The sequence below is a fragment of the Mus pahari genome, chromosome 16 (genome assembly GCF_900095145.1).
Source record: "Mus pahari chromosome 16, PAHARI_EIJ_v1.1, whole genome shotgun sequence".
Lineage (NCBI taxonomy): Eukaryota > Metazoa > Chordata > Mammalia > Rodentia > Muridae > Mus > Mus pahari.
Window position 1 is genome coordinate 36,167,272 of NC_034605.1, and position 16,186 is coordinate 36,183,457.

The window sequence follows — 16,186 nt, forward strand, 5'->3', positions numbered from 1 at the left end:
AATGCTGACAATTGTTAAAATGGTTGAGTAGGATTTGAAACATTTCCTGCTTTCCCAGGCCATGGTGAAGAGTTGGCTTTACAGCTCTGATTTGAAACAAATCTGCTCCAGAAACGCAGCCATCGAATATTTAGGAATACAGAATATGCAAAGATTTCTCAAAATAGTTAGGTAACTTCCTCTGCCTGAGTCACCACAAGGTTCTCTTACCCTTAATGGCAGTGCTGAGTCTGTATTTCTCCTCATTCATGGTCCAGTCAGAGATTCTCAGAAACTCACGATTTGGCCTTTTGACATGCACTGAAAGCTCGGGATGGGGTGGGGGTGGGGTGGGGGTGGGGTGAGGGTGGGGAGGAGATGGCTAGGCTGTGCATCATTCTGGCTCCAGTCATCTCTGGCTACACAGATGCCCTTCATTAGGTTTCTAACAGTCACGGAGGTCTCACCTACGATCAGTTGCCGCCACTGGCTCTATTGACAGAGCACTTTGAAGTTGACATTGTCTTCTTCCTGTAACCCAAAGTGACATTCCTCTTTGTTCAGCATCTACCTCAGATGGACTGTCCACACAAAGGACAGACATTCTAGTGACTGCTTAGTCATCCCTAATCTAAGGTGCCATAGGAACTTGGTCTGGACAGGGACAGGAATCCTAGAGAGCCCAATGTATCGGAACTATAAAACTGTACCTCTGATTTTGATCCCACTGAGGAGAAATCAAGATGTGACTCATATAAAAAGTAGTAATAAATCTTTTTCCAGCCTATGCTTAAAATATGATCTATGAAATGAAAGGGATGGGAAGGCTGTTTAGGAAAGAACATGTTCTAGAGTTGGGATGTGAACGGTTATGGTTTAGTTTCCAGTGAGGCATCTCTGGGAGGCAGTAGAGTCTTTAAGAGGGGAGGGCCTAGTAGGAAGACACTGAGGGATATGCCCCTCAGTGATTGTCAACCCCTCTACACTCTCTTTTAGTTATTGCCCATGGAGTGAGTGGCTTGGTTTGTGGTACACTCCTATCATGATCTGTTGCCAGTCTAACAGGGGCCTATAAGCACTGAGTCAGTCCAGTCACAGGCTGGAATCTCAAAAATGTAGACTCGGGCAACCCTTTCTTCCTGCAGGCTGATGATCTAGGTACTAGTTCTAGAGACATCTGTCTAACACACCAAGAAATGCATCCTTCTTTCTTGCTTGCTTTCTTTTGAATCTGTTGCTAAAAAGGCCAAGATACTTGAACCTACTATTCCAAAGCTTATCATTTATTGAGTATCTTGAAGGATCTGTTCTGTGATGATAAAGTTAACAGTGGAAGCCTACCAGTCTAATGTTCATTGCAGGGTACGAATCTCATACCACCTTAGAGAATTATCGAATACCTTAGTGATAATAAAAATATGGGATGTGGATAGCCTCGTACTGTAAAAACATCAGGAACACAAACCTCAAGCATACTGAAACTCTATTGAAGGTAAGTTGTAGGTAAGAAGTTTAACTTCTTGATAGGCAGAGCATTTTAAAATAAGTTTGGCAGAGAGTGTTATCAGAATTCAAAGTTTATCAAATTTTGATATTTCAAATCATTCTATAGTTCAGAAACTCTATGTGTATATTGAGCACTTGACCTTTTAGGATAGGCCTAGCAGGTACTTCCTTATCTAGCCACAGATTTCTTACTTCATAAGCCTCTTCTGTTCTGTCGTTATCTCAGTATTTGAAAGGCCTGTTTTTATATACCAAAGTGAACATTACTGATCTCTTCTTAAACACATTGATCTGAAGGGTCTCCCAAGAGGCAGGCTATAACAGGGTACCATCTCCTTCCCCCTGCTTACTTACTGCTGTATCGGATGCGCATACTGCCAAATACCTCTTATGGGCAGGAGCATCAGAATACTTGTAATAAAAAGTCTTGTCTACACATACGATGTGTTTAGGAAATATACACTGTATATGAAAAAAATCCACAAATAGTATTGAGACTCTCTGCTGACAGCATTTCTACAAGTAAACCGTTTCGGGTTAGACAGATGTAATAACAAGCAGGGAAGATGGAGTAGGTGCGAAGAGAGCAAGGGGTCTGGGCACACAAAGCCATATCCGTTTCTCCCAAGAAATTTGTTTTTAAACGTTTTTTAGTAGGCCGGCAAGCAGTTAGCATGAAACCAGATCTTCAGTTTTAGGTGTTTGCTTAAGTAGATTCCAGTTCTGGCATGCTCTCCTTTCCGCCCTTGAGAAAATTACTTAAATGCAGAGGAGACAAAGGCCATGCCCAGAGTTGCTGGGTTCTTACCAGAGATGAGGAAACAGAAAAGTTGAAATGGCTCAAGGGAACCACAAACCAAAGTAGCCTCTAATTGTCAGCTTTGCCTACAACTACCTGAAGACAACTCTGGCTTAATAAATTACCAAGTAAGTACCTCCACATGGTGTCATTACCTCACAGCAGGAAAGCTCCATTTTGTGGTAGCTAATGCATTTAAACATCTCAGAGTGTGATCTCAAAGGTGGCCCTTGCAAAGGCCTTGTGCAAAGAGCAGAGGTAGAGACAGCCAGGGCAGAATCCAAAAGGCATCTAGGACTAGCTCTCTGTTCTCCTTGTCAGTCTTCCTGAGGCAATGGGCTCCATGAGGTAAAACTCAAAGGTCAAAGGTTGTTCTCTCCACAGCAAAAACCACACCACTGCCTGGCTTCAAGCACAGGAAATGCCCACTACTTTAAGGTTCTGTTTTTGAGAAAAGCACAAGACTCTGGAAAGCTTCACAAACATTTAGAATTAAATGGAAGTTGAGAAGAGTAGAGAGAATGGTGGGCAGTAGGGCTGATGCCAACTGCAGAACAGGAGACCACAGACAGCCTCTCTCTCTCCATACCTGGTACCCTCAGGTGGGACAATGGAAGCTGCCACCCCAGGATAGCATTCTTTCCTTGAGAAGAAAAATCAGTGATTCTGTGCTCCCTTCTGCAGCACATGCATTAAAACTGAAATGATACGGAGAAGATTAGCAAGCACAACCTGTGTGCAGGGATGACACCAAAATTCATGCAGAGTGCCATATTTCATAGAGAACGAATCTGAAGTTCGGTGGGTAGGGAGGTGGGAGAGAATCCGGGAGGAATTAGGGAAGGGAAATGAGTATGATTTTAAAACACTGTATGAAATGCCCAAAGAATAAATAAAAACATTCTTTTATTTTTCAATATCGGTAATTTAAACTTTCAAAGCATTTAGGAACTCAGAGTTGTTACATCTAAACATGAAGATCATAGACTTTTATTTCATAGGTCAGGAATGCTTGATCTATTTTTAAAAGCACACAGTTCTTAACTTATGATCACTATTAGTATATAAAATTTATAATGACCTTACTCTGGTCCTGACAGTCCTTATTTAATGTCTACCTCTACCTCATATAAACACACACACACACACACACACACACACACCAGTCATTATATACTTGAAATGTTAAGTCATGTCTCTGAGGCCATACAACACTAGATAGCAGACTGGGTGAATATGGTTCAGTGGTAAAGCACTTGCCTAACATTTAAAAGCCCTAGGTTTTTTTCTCTAGCAGTACAAAAACCACCAACAAAAAAGGTGACTATTTGAACAGAAAAATCTCACTGTAGTACACTTTTCTTTTGAGTATTTTTCATGGCAAACAGCAGGGTCAAGAAACTTGGCTATTTTCTGCAGAATGGGAGACGGCTAGGTGCCCTCTGAGGGGTTCACTTTACATTTTTTTATTTAACTTAACCTTTATTTATTATCCAAAGAAAGTGCTTTGAAACAAAACAAAACACATTGATAATGCCTGGCCTTTGCAGGTTGAAAGTTCTTTAATCAGTTTCCTGTGGCCTCCCCATGCCTGCCTTCTGCAAGGTCCTGTTTTAGGACATCTGCATGTGGGTTCTGCATTCTTTCCTATCTGAGACCTCTCTCTTCCTGCTTGCGCCACTAGTTTCCTAGGTGTGAGCACTCCAAAGAAGGCTGAGGCTGAGAGCCAGCTGGGGGTCCACAGAATGGACTTCTGTTCTGGTTGCCACAGCAACCAAAAATTCCTGGCACCTGGCAGGCTTCTCCCTGATGTGGAAATCATACAACTTCACATGTGCTTTCCCTTGGTTTTCAAAGCACTTGTCAAGTCAGTAGACTCCCTGAGACCTCAGTCTCCCTTGGATTGAACCTACCTCTAGTGCTTCCAACCCTGAGAAACATTAGAAAGAAGCTGGAGAGCAGTCACTGTTTCCAGCAACACTGGTTTGGGTCCTTTTTATCTTACATTGCTGCCTCCTCACTTTGCAACCCCAGTGCCCCCGTATAATAATGAAGTCTTTGCTGGCTGCCATTCCTACTTGCAAGGCAATGGTCCAAAGGATGTCCTCACTTCCTGTGAATGTCTACCATCTGTGCTCACATAGAACACAATTCTTAAAAGGTGCTTCTGCAAGCCTGACCTTCATTTTGGAGGATATAAATGTCATATTTTATTTCTTTCTAGGAGACTCCTTTTCAGGGGCTTTGTTTAGCATTTACAAATTGACATCATTGGTAGGGGAGTTTTTACCAAACACAGAGAATTCTGTTAGAAGCAATGACTTCTGTGTTTTTGGTTTTTTCATTTACATAACCATGAAGGGTCACTTAATCTGTTTTTTCCCCAACAGAACCACTGTGCTCAAGAGATCCTTCATGCCTCCACCCAAAAAACACAGCTTCTGATCTTTAAATACTGGGTTTTCTCCCTAAAGCACTACTTTACCCAAGCTCCACTATCCATCCTGCTGACCCAACAGTGTAAGCAGCTCAGAAGCAATCAGTGGGCAGCTGGCTAAGAGCAAAGCACTGGGGATGTGTCCAGAGATGGCCACCCATAGCTCATGGATCACACACTCAACACAGCTGCTCTTTGGAGAGTTGAATTTGCTGTAAGCCAGCTTGTGCTCCCTTGGCTAAGCTCAAGAAGAGAATGTCAACTGGCCAAGACGTGTGTCTACAGTGCACGTAGAAGGATGTCCTTGTCACTCTAAGGCCCCAGAGGGAGCGTCTTTTTTAAATTTTTTAAATTTTAAAATTTAGAGTGGCTCTCTATTCCAAGAGTTTCCTGGTATTGAAGAAGAAGGATGTATAAAGCACAAGGCAGGTGCTGTCTCAAAAACCCAATTTTTCTTCATTACCACATTGATTAAGGGCAACAAATAGCCCTGGAGTAGAGCAGGTCCCTGCGTGGTTAAAGGCTCAGTGGTTCACTTAAGAGAGTAGTTTTTAGGTAACATTCTCTTACCTGGCATTTGTAATCAAAAAGTTCAGTGTCTGAAGAGGAATACTGAATGAATAGGTCAGTGTAGGAATCCCTTGTTGCTGATGAAGAACTTAAAAATCAGGACAGCAATGGTTTATGCTGTTTCATGCAGAGAAGACCCTTACCATGGGCTCCCATACCTTGCTTTTTCCTTTATTTGAAAGAAAAAGTAGAATTTATGCATCTTAAGAAAATATAAAGTGAAAAATTATCCATCAGGACAGCAAAGACCTTTTCCCAGGAAATGGATTTTGAAAGGAAAGCCTTGGTGTCCTAAGGTTGAAACCAGGAGGCCTCTTGACTTTGAACGTGAAGGATGAAAGAACCCTATGTCCAGGTGCAGGTCAGGCGGGCCTCATTTCAGCTGCTACAGGAGGCTGCTTAAAGCCCTGGTTGTGGTCCAAGAATATCCTGGCAGTTAGTATCCTGCATTAAAATTTATAAACCACAAAAGACCTTTTCTCACAGAGAAGTTAATTCAGGCTGCATAGCCTTTGAATAAAAACCCTTTAAAGGAAGGTAGTCATCAGAAGAGGTTGTATGGAAAACTAGAAGCGATGCTTTTTACTCCCCCCCAAAATGTACTAAAAATACAGCAATAGGAATTTCAGAAGGAAGGGAAATGGCACCACGTATAATTTTATTTCAAAGAGGTCCCAGGAATGAGCTATGGGATTGCCAGAATTAACTTTTAACGGTAACCAAAATATGGGACGAGTATTACAGGCTACAGGCCCTGCCTGAAGAATGGAAACTGTCTCACCTTGGTGTCTCACTCTCTGGAGACTCAAGGTCTGAAAAGGTCCCCCAGCCAGTGGCCCCAGCTGTGACTGTCCCCAAACACCCTGTTGTCTGTTCTGCCCCTCTGTAACTGAGCTTCATGGGTACCTCCTCTAGAATACCCTGGGTTGACCTGGCCACCCTCTGATGCCAGCTGCAGTTCGAGAAGCCATTCTAACCCTACAGGTTAGGATAAGTCTCCCTGCTCTATGCTCCTTCTGAGCCTGCTATTACCTTAACCCTTGGCAACCTCCATCATCTGGACAAGGTGGGGTGTGATGAGGATGGTGCTTTTATTCAGCACTATATCCAACTTTCACTTATCCACCCAACATCCCCAGTATATTCTCATGAAGTAAATGAAGGCCCCTCCCTAGGACTCCAGCTTTCTTGTTTTGTTATAGCTCCTCATTGCCACACATGCTCAAGAAAATCAACTTGAGAATCAGAGAAACGTTTGAGTTGGGCTCATAGTTTTTAAGGTCCCAAGACAAGAGAGATTGATCCTGTTATTTTTGGAGTCTGTAGTGAGACAGTACATCACAGTGGAATTGTGTTGCAGGCCATAGAAATGAAAACTAGAAATAAGAAGAAACTAGGGTCACTCTATCCTTTCAAAGTATATGTCTTAAATGTCTGAATGCTATCTAATAGGCTCCATTCCTAAAGATCCATCACCTCCCATAGTGCCAAGTTGGCCCCCACCTTCTACACTCCTACAGGTCTACTACCTGTCAGAGTCTCCCCAACCCCCGCCCTCCCACATTTGTGTGTGTGTGTGTGTGTGTGTGTGTGTGTTGAGTGTGTGTGTGTGTGGCAGAAATCTACCTGCCTCTGCCTTCTTCTGAGTGCTGGGATTAAAAGCATACACCACCAAGTCTAACCAACACATCAACTTTTGGGGAGGGGGCATTCCAACCAAAATATATGTTTCATTTATCTTTCATTCCAAAAGAACCCGGAGAATTGGCTCTGAACTTGGCATTCTAAGGATATTGGTAAAGAAAAGGAAGTAGCAGCAAGAAGGTAACCATTAAAAACAGGTAGCCACAATGCTGCTAAACGGTTAAGCCAAAGGCAATCGGACTGGTGGGCAGTGAAAGCATTTCACGTTATAGGAACAAAAGTGAACACAGAAACTATGCTCCTAGCTGTCTCAGAAGTCAGCCTGTTCCAGCCTATACTGCACCTGTGGGACACACCTGGAAAATTAAAGCAAACATCTGGAGGGGTACAGGGCAGCCGTGGAGGATTACAGGACACACCCACTCAGAGGGTTTCTGATCCAAAACCCAATCTCAAATGTACTCAGTCTTGTTTTCCTTCTGGTTTACGTAATAGGTCATTTCAACTGCAACAAAATAACAACTTTCTAGAGTACCATTAACAACAGCATTAGGAGTTATTTTATCTATTTGCTGAGTGCCGACTTTATACAGAACACAGGGCTAACCATCCTGTGCCCAGTTTTCTGTTTATCCTCCACAGACGTCTAGATGAGAGCAAAAGCATTAACTTGTACTTTGGTATCTACAAGGAAAGCTAGAGACGCGTATACAGGTTCCACAGCTAGTCATGGGAGGCACAAACAGGCACCTCTGTTAGTTGGGCCCCCTCTGCAGATCGTTGTGGATAGCTGGGTGCAAAGGGAGCATTTTAAGAAGCCTTTGAATCTGTCTGAGCAGAGCACAAGTCTTTTGCTTCAGCTTACAGGAGCTGCAAGCTGGGTACCACCTTAGGAGAACCTGATCTTCGCACAGTCCATCAGTCTGCTCTGAGATGATGCTGTGCTGTGTGTGCTGAGTGAGGCTTGAGGCCTGCAAAGCTGATGGGAGCGGGAAAGCATTGGATCAACATCTCAGGAGACGGCAGTCTTCTACTACTGCGAAAACTGAAAATCTAGAGTGCCTTGCAAGAAAGGCCAAAGGGACTGGGCTGGAGCCTCAGATCTCCTGGGAGTGACCCACGTTGCATAAAGTTTGGGCTGCCCTCCATCCATGCTTGGCTCTTCCTGCCAGACATGAAGCCTTCCACAACCTCTGTCCCTGTCTGCCCTCTCAATCTATTTTCAGATGTGACTTAAGCTAATGCTGTGGAGTTTGATTTTGGTCAGTTTTCAAGTAGATGTCAGAAAGACAGGCTGCTTTATAATTATTCAGGACGATGGCTTCTATCTGCTATCACACAGAGCAAAGGGATTCTCTAGTCTCCATTCAAGCCTACTGTAACCTATATTCTTCTTTAGAATTATTTTTAACCTATTGGTCTTATCTGCACATATCACTTTTTCTACTTCTGCTACCTGTTTGATATATCCTTTATATCAAACCTTAAAAGAAGCAACCCTTCTATTTAAAAAAGAAAAAGAAAAAAAGTTTTTTTCACTCAGTGGGCAATGAGATAACTAAAGTTTTAATCCCTTGTATATCTTTTTGTCCAGTGTTGATGTAAGTCACACAAAGATAGGAGACATGGGCTGCAACATGCTGAAGTACAAGTGGGGTTCTGAATCCATGCCCAGCACCAAATCAGAAAAAGGAGACGTTACACTGGCAATGGAAAGTTGTGTACGACAACTACAGTCTCCGCAAGTTTCCTGTGTCACAGTCCCTATAAACCATGAGCACAGAAACCAAGCAAGCATATGGAATTTACTCCAAACAAAGCTATCTAAGAGCCATGCTTGTCCTCCATGTCACTCGGCAAAGATCCTAAGGAGCCACAAGGTTAACTTAACTATAAGAGGTAAGATTAATGGGTAATCAGCCCAGAGAGAGCCAAGTGTTTTAAAATGTAGTATTTTTATAGCCTAGAAAAAATCCCCAGAGGTAACATGACCTCTTTTTAGTCACCACACACAAGCAAAAAGGGAAAGAGAGAGATGTGGACAGTAATCCAGTGGCGGCCCAGGCAGAGTGCTAACCACGCTTCTCATCAGAACCTTGGCGTTATTAAAGACGTGGTCTCCTCACTCCGGCACTTTCTGCTAAAGATGTCTTATAGGGCCTAGGTGTCTATATCTTTATCCCAAAGGATGCTCCAGACACTACTGACCTTTCCATGGGACCCTGGGAACTGTGAACCCAACCTTCACATGGGCAGAGTGCAGGAAAATCCAGTGGCTCCCTGCCGTGGGCACTTTACAGGCCCTGCCAGGGAGCACCTGGCAGGAGAAACTTGGTGACAACAGAGAATCTCACAGCCTGTTCTTCTACTCAGCATACCATGGTGTGGCTTTCAATTAAACCACCTGCTGCCTTGCTGACAAGGGCAGACCAAAGAATTTCCATGATGCGCATTCTGTTGGCGGCCTCCTTTCAAATGGGTAAAGAACTAGATGTCCAGACCACCTCCCTGGGGATGAATGTGACCCTTCCAGGGAAGGCAGGGTGTGCTGCCATTCACATGTCCCCTCACCCCAGCTTATCTGACTGGCTGAGAGACAAATTCTGTGTTTTGTCTGCCTGGGAAATCTAATGGAAACAACTATTAATAGACATATTTATTTTATCAAGGAAAATATGCTCTTAAAATGTTCAAGAAAGGATATTGCCTGGTTCTCAAGGACTAGCCTGAGAGAGCCTTGAGAACACATACACACACACACACACACACACACACACACACTATTATAAACATATATATATATATATGCATGCATCTATTACTAAACTAATCATATATGCACAACTGTACTAGTATCACATTTCAGCAACTTTCCTGGAAAAAATAACTATTCCTTAATTTTTCAATTGCAGGAAGTAATTAATATTCTGGTGCTTTTCAACCGTTAGCATTCACCCAGGTAATAGCACATGCGTGGGCCTGAGAGTGTATATCGGGAACAAGTCCCTTGGTCACACCCATGCTGCCTGGCAGGCCTAGGCTGCTGTCTGGGGAAAGAGATTCCACTTTATGATGAATGACCATTTCTGTATCACCGTAAAATAATAACTGATAAGGTAGAACCTATAAAGCAAGCTATTCAAATTGGAGTTTTCTTTCTAGGTTGAGTCTCAAAGGGACACCAGAACCTAGGCAATGCCTTATTGCTGTTGTTAAAAACAATTTTCAGTGTGCTAGTGCCACTGCAGAGTAGAAATTCACAATTTTTGACTAAGAAGGATCAGATTGCCTTCTTTTCCTGAGAGGACAGATGGCATCTGGTACAACGAATGCCTTTCTTCATGCTGATACTGAATGAAGACATTCAGGGTGTGTCAGACCACCCTGACCTTGCAAAACTGATCCTATCTGCAGAGAAAGGATTAAAATTCAATCCAGTGTATTCTCTTTGAAGATTTTGTTAAAAAACAAAACAAAACAAAACAAAACAAAAACAAAAACAAAAAAACCAAAATAGGTAAACCCAAGTTATCCATATATCCTGACTGGCCATACTCATGAGTTTGTGTAAATATTTGAATAAGTATATTAGTCACTGTCACTTCTAAAACTTAAGAAATTATACCTAACAGCTAAAGATAAACAGTACACCAAAGTAAGAGGGCTTATCTCACTGAAGGATACAGTACAAAAATAAATAAACAGGGAAGAATCCCTCTGGAGAGAAAGGTCTAACTTTCAGGACATAGAAGGGTTTGCTTGCAGAACAGTAATGATCATAAAAGACACAAAGTAGCCACGGCCAGCATGGGGTCCTTAAACAGTGTTTATGGAAGAGCAGCGTAGACCTATCTGTGGTTATATTTGAATCTGGTCTTGAAAGATTTCAAAAGCATCTCAGAGGGAGAAAATGATCAAAGTTGTGGAGTATAACCAAGAAGCAGGACCAGGGGTCAATGTGGAGGTTGTATGTCTGTGCTAGTTACCAAGACACCTGCTTACAGGCATATCATCTTATGTAATCATTTCCCCCCAAATAATTTGACATTATTATAGCAATGTGATGATACAAAAACTGAGACAAAGGAAAATGGAATGAGTAATGTCACACAGCTATTGAGTGGACCCCAGGGATATGAATCTGAGTAGAAAGGATACTGGAATCAAGATATGAACCCCGACATCTATCTTAGAGTTCCCCAGGCTGTTAGTTATGTGTTGGGAAACAATATTGAAGTAGAATAGTTAGAAATAAATTTTAATGGGACTCAGCTATAAACCTATATTTTATAGACTGTAATATGACTCATCATGAATAAGATATTAAACAACTTAATAATTCAATAATAAGAAATCAAAAGCCTGAGGTAAATGCTGTGTGGGGGAATCCTATCATTTGACTTGTGAGAACCAGATAGCACAGGCTTCATAGAAAGTGAGGAAAGGCAGAGATCTGATACTCTATTGACCAGATGAAGAGCTGTGCCTCTTGACTTTGCAGCCTTCCTTTTATTCCCAACAAATCTCATTAGAGTACAGTGCCATGCCAGTAACTAGCCCCCTGAGCTTGGGATTCATGACAGTTCTCTGGGAGAAAAGATAGAGAGCAGAAAGTAAAGAATAGAGCTTTCTCTGCGCAAGTTGGGGATAGGTATAGCCCAATAATTAAGGCATGGTTCTAGACACCAAAAGAATCGCTTCTGTTCCTTTTGTTAGGCTGATAATAGTAGTTGTCATAATTTCAGAGCTGATGATTTTTTGAAACAATTTATGCCAAGTTTGACCTAGATGTGCACTCCCTGGCTCCTAAGGGTATTTAGCAGTATGTACCCAGTAAACCAATGGGCCTTGTCTCCTGTCTGGGAAGCCCATGTTGCTTGATTCTTATGCAAATCAGAGTGCAAGATCCCATCACATGATAGCTGCATATTCACATGCATGCATATGATCTTGGCTCTGCGGCTCATTCATCCTGGAATTCCTTTCTCCCTCTCCATGGTATCTGATGCCAACTCTGCTGCACTCCTCAGCATCCTTACATGATAGTGAGGCAAACCACCTCATTTTGCCATCATTCCAATAAGGATGAAAAAGAAATGTCAGACACATTTCAAGAAATCACAGGCTGTAACAATGTCTGAGAGGGTGTAATGGTGGGGATGGGAAGGAGAACAACACGGCAGTGCAGTATCGAGATGTCTAAAGAGCAGCCCTGGTGCCTCAGAAATGTGGACTCTCCCACCCATGGAAAACAATGGGACAGGAGAAAACAGGAAAGGAGTGATGTTTTCCAGGAATGCAAATGCGGGGCTCTGGGGAGGAAAGAGATTGGCACCCAGAGAAGGTGGAAGGTGCACATGGTAGGGGAATGGCTCGGGGCTCTTGATAATGAAAGCTGTGCTGAGGGCAGAGCTAAGTGCCACAGAGGTCCTATGTCCAGTTTTCTTTACTGAGTTTAGTGTCATCTCTGGGCCAAGCACTGTGCAAACTGTAGCAGGCAACAATTCGGTGAAGTCAATATTACTAAGCTCACATGATGAAAGGGTCTACAGCACATGCTCAGTGCCACAGAGACAGCAAGAGGCCAAGTGAATTTCAAATCTGTGGTCATACATATGTCAATGTGTATTGCAAGGTAAAATGTTTTACACCACAACCACAGTGAAGTGAAACGTAATAGTCAGGTTGTGCTATAAAAGAGAAGCAATATATTTGGGGACTATCTGCCTTCAGAAAGCTAGATTTGGTGAAAGGTCAGTTGCATTTGCTAGTCATAACTTCTATTGGATTGACAAAGTACTTAATCCATAGGAGCTGTTGACGAAACAGTGGAGTATTTAAGAGCACACGGTTTATCTAACCTTACTTTGTATGCTCAAACCAAGCAGATCCAGGATGCAGTGTCTTTTCTAATGCAGAACTGAGAAAGTGCTGATGTTAGTTTAAACAACTACAAAGAGGATGCTGAGCTGGGGTGCAGCTTGGTGGAAGAGCACTGGCCAAGCACACAAATAGCCTTGGGTTCCATTCTCAGCACCAGGAAAAAACAAAAAGCCTGAAAGCTCACCTTCTGCCCACAATAGTTTTTTCAACTTCTTTCCACTGGAGGTCGCTGTTACTTTGCATTTGCTGACAAGAACCTTAGTTTACAGGTTGGCAAAGTAGACTTATAAAATCTACCCTTGAAAAGCGAACAAGTAAAACTGCCATTAACTTGAGAAAAATACTTCGGATCATGTGAGGATAAAACAAATTGTCCTTAGAAAACTCTGTATGTATACAAATATTTAATGGTTTTTGTGGCCTTTTAAAATTTAAATTATTCTAATGGTATAAACATGATTTTTTTGTTGTTGTCGTTCAAACCCACAGACTGTACACCAGGGGTGAGCTCCGCCATAAACTATAGAGTATCAGTGTAGGCCTGTTAGTTGGAACAAAAGCACGGGTCGTCTCAGCAGTCTGTGTTGTGGGAGATGCAAGTGTATGCAGAGCTCTGTAACTTTCTCTTGGTTTTGTTATAAACACAAAACTTCTCTAAGAAACATTTTTTGAAAGAAACTCTAACAAAAATTCCCGCAATTAAGCCTACATATGGGTTTTTAATGTTGAGCAAGTGAATCCATTCAGAAAGAAATACCATCATGGGCATGCAGCTATAGCACTTGGGTCAAACTCCTAGTCCCAGTAAACCTTAGCTTACTGTAGACAGAGAGCTTTGTGGGGCCTCTGTGTGAAAATTAACACACACGCACACATGTGCACACACACACACACACACACACACACACACACACACGGTGTGGGAAGTACTTAGTTAGCCCAGTGCCTGGAACATGCAGCATAAATGCCAATGCTCAGTCAGAGACAGATCTGCCTCCTGAGGTTGTCACAGGACGTGGTTGTTGCACTGCTGGAGACTGGGCCCAAGGTCTTACAGTACTAGCCAAGACCCTAAGTTCCATCCCCATTTATAAAGTATTTAGAACAAGTACTGACTTGCAGTGAGGACTATTTATGTATCTGTCCTTAAAATAACTGAATATTAAAGGAATACAACCAGGTTAAAGGCATAGGTTCTAAATAGGCAATCAGCAAACACAGCCCTGAGAACATAAAAATTGAAGTGGGGTGCAGCACATGTGCACAAAGTGTGAGCTGCCAAGGGCTGCATCCCCTCCCTGGGGACGGATAATAATAGTATGATATGCTCATTCTAGAAAGAATGTGACCCGACACCTTCAGTTCTTACATTTCTAAATAACTAAGGCCCGCCAGGCCATCTGAATGGGTCCCCTAACCAAACATCTCTACTAAGAGGAAAGGACACCTCACAGGCTCTCACCCTGTTTGATGCCTAAAGAAATAGAAGAAAGTCTTGGTTTGCCAGGTTCTGCCTCTTTTTGAGACCACCAGTGACCATAAGCAAGTGAAATTGCTGTTGAAAGTGGGTTTTATGTATTTCTCTTTCCAATAAAAGTCATTATTTGACAACTTTTATTGGCTTCTAAGCATAGACAACACAGTACCTTTCTAGCTTAGTAATAGTTGTTTTTTTAAATATAAAATCTATATAGAATGATGTAAATGAATACTTAGATTCTGGTTATGGGTGGGTTAGATATATTTATGAATTCAAATTTTGAGTTAATATTTCATTTTTATGTCTGACCCTTGTCTTACTGTTTAAATTAACATAAGCATTAGACTATGTAGAAAGTGTAAGAATAGGCCTAGCTTGCTCATATGTGGAAGACAAATACTGGAGGCTAACAGTTAGTTAGACATGTTGGAATGTGAGCTTACACAGTACTGGCTTCTAGCCGAGTTATTTCTCTTTTTATAGAATTTCCTGATGCCTGGGCCACTGACAAGATCATTAACCTCACACCTGTTACAGTGAGTCTCCCGACTCACCCCCTGCTGTGCAGGCTTCTAGCTCCCATGCTGAGACATTTGGAGAATTTCTGGGTGCAGTGCTGAGCCCCTGGAAATGAAGCACCAGTGACAATCAGGGTAGAGCTAGAAACCATGAGCCCAGGAGAAAGAGGGCCTGCGCGGGACTCAGTGAACTGAGCCAGATCTTGATCTGTAGATCCAATGTAGGAAGTAGCTGGGGGGAGGGGTGGGGTTGACCCTAATAGAGACAAGAACTCTGAATAAAAAAAGCTCTGGCAGCACAGAAGGTGAGTTGGAAGAAAATCCTGATGTTCAGAAAAGATAGTCCCTCCCTTGTGAGGAATCTTGGATAAATCTGCTTCACTGCTCCTGGGTTTAGAGTTCACCTTTCCAAGATTTGGATAAGCTGGCCTCCAAGGCCCTTCCTCTGTTTGTGTGTGTGTGTAGGTGTGTGTGGGGTCTGTCAGAAAGCAAATCTAGAGCCTTGTGCATTGTAGGCACATGTTCAACCATAGAGCTGTACCCCAAGGTGATTTACAACAACACAGAAGATATTAACAAAGAGCACCACCATGATCTAAGAGCAGCAGAACCTCCCTTTGGGTGAAGCCAGGAGCCATGGACTAATATTAAAGATTTATGAAGGTATTTTAAAAGGCATATATATCTTTTTTTAAAGATTTATTTATTATTATATCTAAGTACACTGTAGCTGTCTTCAGATGCACCAGAAGAGGGCGTCAGATCTCATTACGGATGGTTGTGAGCCACCATGTGGTTGCTGGGATTTAAACTCAGGACCTTCGGAAGAGCAGTCGGTGCTCTTAAACACTGAGCCATCTCTCCAGCCTGGCATATATATCTTAATTCCATAAAATGAACTCATACTTTCCCCTCCCTGAAAAGCATTAGGTGAGGTTGAAAGAATTGTTCAAATGAACACTAGGGGGCGGTACACAGGCAGAGGCTGTCTCCGTGCTCATAATCATCTTTGCATGTAAAGGACATAAGGCCCGAGGCTCAGATGCAGAAGAAAGCAATGCTCTGAAACTGGTTACCGTTACAGAGCCCCACATTTTACAAAGTCTTTCCACGAATACATGCTATTTTATTTTATCCAGACAGTACCCAGTATGGCAAAAAAAGGACAGGCACACACTGCTATTCAAAGAACATAAAGAACTCCCATGGGGTGCAAGAGTTGGGGCTGGAAACTCTATTCTTGGGACAATGCTCAGTGCTGGTTTTGAGAACAAGCACAGGAGTCACTCTTAGTCCTCTTCCTGCATGTAGACTGTGGCCAGGCATCCTTCATTTCTGTTGTGGCAAATACACTAACACAGGGGAGGGAG

The 16,186-nt window shown here is 42.5% G+C and overlaps 1 protein-coding gene and 1 non-coding gene across 2 annotated transcripts in view; one reads left to right on the forward strand and one right to left on the reverse strand.

Moving 5' to 3' along the window:
* Nucleotides 1-16,186, reverse strand: part of Mylk4 (myosin light chain kinase family member 4) — a 68,332-nt gene that overhangs the window by 46,881 nt on the left and 5,265 nt on the right. The window lies entirely within an intron of this gene.
* LOC115065657 lies at nt 2,953-3,063 on the forward strand. Its single transcript, XR_003845425.1, has one exon. It is a non-coding gene; the product is annotated as a U6 spliceosomal RNA (small nuclear RNA).